The sequence below is a fragment of the Hipposideros armiger genome, unplaced genomic scaffold (assembly GCF_001890085.2).
Source record: "Hipposideros armiger isolate ML-2016 unplaced genomic scaffold, ASM189008v1 scaffold_241, whole genome shotgun sequence".
Taxonomy (NCBI): domain Eukaryota; kingdom Metazoa; phylum Chordata; class Mammalia; order Chiroptera; family Hipposideridae; genus Hipposideros; species Hipposideros armiger.
The window spans coordinates 2,545,763-2,549,296 of record NW_017731591.1 but is presented as its reverse complement, the minus strand read 5'-3'; the positions used below and the strand labels follow the sequence as shown (position 1 = coordinate 2,549,296).

Sequence of the window (3,534 nt, the reverse complement as noted above, 5' to 3'; positions counted from 1 at the left end):
GGTCCTCACATAAATTAATGAGGTTAAGCTAAATGAAATGCCAACTGCTTCACAAATGCGTGCCATTGTTAATTGAGGCTAGAAAGGCAGACTTTCCGTCTTCGTGGCAATCTGGCAGGGCTGGAGGCAGCGGGCAGAGCTGCCCCTCATATCTACATGGAAACCTGCAGCCTCTGAGAAGCATTTGCTGTATGGTCCCTACGAGCATGTGGACAAAGAGGCAGGTCTGATATGATGACCCCTGTGCTAGAGATGAGTGACGCAGAGGGCTGAGAGGTGTGACGTGGTGACCAAGGACACAGGTAAGTAGGAAGGTGGCAGTGTGTCTGCTTGTGGGATGAAAGGAAGGTATGGGGGAGGAGAAAGGAAATCCCGAGAGAGAAAGGAGAGGAAGATATATTCGTACATGGGATCAACCACAACATAATCTGCATATATATATTTTTTTCTTTTTTGAATTACTTATTTTAAGTGTTTGCATTAATATACATTTAAAAGATAGTGATGGGTAAATTAAACCCTTCACAGGGCCAGTGCACATCCCTGGGGAGCTGTGATATGATGTTCAGTGTTTCATGCCATATGGGTATGAGTGGGGTGGAAACAATGACCTCGCCATCGACAATACCTCATGCCTTGGTTTTATATCGGGTTGTCGGAAAAGTCATGATGCATTGTGTCTATGTTTTTCAAAAGTCATTTATTGATATAAAGAACAAAGATCCATCAATGATATATTGTCCATTTTGTTCAATAACCTTTTGCCATCTTTCAGTGAGCTTCATTATTCCTCGTTCATAGAAGGACCTGTCTCTATTTGCAAAAAACTGAACAAGGTGCTCATTTACAGCCTCACCTAAATTGAACGTTATACCATGCAAGGAGTTTTGAAGAGAGTGAAACAAGTGGAAGTCTGACGGCGCAAGGTCAGGGGAGTGTGGTGGGTGTGGCAACACATCCCATCCAAACTCCAATAATTTTTGACAGGTGATCAGACTTGTGTGTGGTCTCACGTTGTCTCGATGAAACACAACTCCTTTACAATGAATGAGCTCTGGATGTTTCTGGATGATGGATTTATTCAAACTGCCCAATTGCCAACAGTACACATTCGAATTGATTGTTTGGTTCCTTGGGAGGAGCTCAAAAAATATGACACCTTTAAAATCCCACCACACTGAGAGCATAACCTTCCTCTGATGAATGTCTGATTTCGATTTCGTTTGAGGTGAATCATCACATCGGGACCAAGACCGTTTGCGCCCCATGTTGTTGTAAACCATCCACTTCTCATCACCAGTTATCAGTCACTTCAAAAATGGATCCATTTCCTCACGTTTAATGAGCATATTTCAGGTGTTTATATGTGCCATCAGATGAACTTCTCTGAGTTCACGCGGAACCCAAATATTGAGCTTGCTTATGTATCCCAGCTTCTTCAGGTGATCATGAGCACTTGATGATGGATGGTCAATGATTCTGCAATCTCTCGTGTCATGTAACGTGGGTTTGACTCGATCAATGCCTTTATTTTGTTGTCATCAACCTCGGTGGACCTCCCTGACCGAGGAGCGTCGTTGAGATCAAAATCACCAGCACGGAATTTCGTGAACCATTGTTGGCACTGACGTTCTTGTAGAGCATTGTCACAGTAAGCTTTATGCAACTTTTTACAATTTGGACACGCATTCTTCCCTTTATGGAAGTAAAAACAGTTAAATATTGCAAAAATGCAGTTTGGTCTTCCNAAAAAAATTATAGGAATTACATGCAAAAGAGGGAAATTTTGGAATCTTTGAACAGCACTTCTGATCTAAACAATCATAGAACTCCACATTTTTAGATGTTTGCTAAGTCTTGTCCCTCTGGTAAGATTATTTTATTGAAGTCTCACGGCAGTGAGGGAAAATGGCTTATTGTTTCCATTTAAAGCTACGGAAACAGTTTCAAATAATTCTCCCAGAAGCACGTGGAAAACAAATGGTGGAGTGAACTTTGGATCCCTAGCTTCGGGACTCCTGAGTTGAGGCTTTTATTGACTATGCTAGCTAGAATTGTTCCAGGCCACATGTCACAGCTGGGACAATGCTTCAAACAAATACATGTTTACGAGGGAGATAAGAATTAATGTGCCTTGTGAATTAAAATGGGTCCCCTCAGAGCTCTAAGTGGAGTCTGCTCAGCCGGTCTGTTACAGCGCCCAAATGCTCTGGTATTTCTCCATGCTGAGAATTCAGCAACCCAAGATGGCTGGCTCTATGTGAATTCATCCACCGTTTCTTTTAGACCTCTCCCATGAGAGTCTAATGTTGGCTGTCTTGACTGAACTATTTTCAGAACAGCATATCTAGAATGTTCTAAAGAGAGTTTCACTGTTGCTACTATAATTGTTCCTAATTACAATTGTTCCCTTTAGAGCAAGTAAACTCCGGAAGAACTTATGCTATTTGCTTAGAGAGAAAGACTGATAGTAATCTATAAAGAAATTACCAACCAAACGAAGACTTGTGTGTTTCCTTTCACATTGGACTGTCATAAATAAATAATTTCATTAGTCAGCAGTGAGCATGGTTCTGAGTTCACAGTGACAGTGTCTACAGGATATCTTATGGCAGCCAAAAGTAACACAAGGAACTCAGAACAGCAGTCGTCATTAACATGGTAAATTAAAATGGAATACTGACTGATGTCTTGCATCAAGTTTACATGCCATTAAGCTCAACTACAGTGATAAAGTTACATCATGAAGGTCAACTACTAGAAGAGGTACCCTCCTGGGACGCACAGTCGACATACACTGACACCATGTTAACACGGAATGAAGAAGTTAAAACGGAAAGGTAAGTGAGACGGGACATTAGAACCCAGGGAAAGAACCATAAATTTGGGCACGTAAGCTATATTTGTTCAGGGTCTCCTATCTCGTACCACAAGTGATGTTTCCTATAATGTGTGTTGATTAGTTTTTAACAAGTAGCTTTGACCAAAGTTCCCCTCTCTATACAACATTAATACAGCTTATGGACATTGACAGACAGCAAGACACTCTAGAGCAGCAGTTCTCAACCTTCCTAATGCCGCGACCCCTTAATACAGTTCCTCATGTTGTGGTGATCCCCCAACCATAAAATTATTTTTGTTGCTACACTATAACTGTAATTTTGCTACTCTTATGAATCGTAATGTAAATATCTTTTTGTTTTCCGATGGTCTTAGGTGACCCCTATGAAAGGGTCGTTCGACCCCCAAAGGGGTGGCGACCCACAGGTTGAGAATCGCTGCTCTAGAGCTTGAAGGGTCACGGGAGAGAAACGACCTCCACCTCTCAGCAGACACAGGAGGAAACAGACGCTGGAGTGGAAACTGAGGCTGAGTCTATGGCACGCTCGCTCCAGAATTCTGTCTCCTCAACCCGCGTGATTTTGGTTTCAGCTACTTTCTCTTTGCAAAGGCACCTGTCCCTTCATTCTATGACTCTGATAGATTGTAGTAAAACCAACTATTTAAATACAGGAAGTAATAATACCTAAAATA

At 41.8% G+C, this 3,534-nt stretch overlaps 1 pseudogene; it reads left to right on the top strand.

Annotated features, from left to right (window-relative positions):
• Positions 1 to 2,818: 2,818 nt before the first annotated feature.
• Positions 2,819 to 3,534, top strand: part of LOC109389725 (complex I assembly factor TMEM126B, mitochondrial pseudogene) — a 12,221-nt pseudogene continuing 11,505 nt past the window's right edge.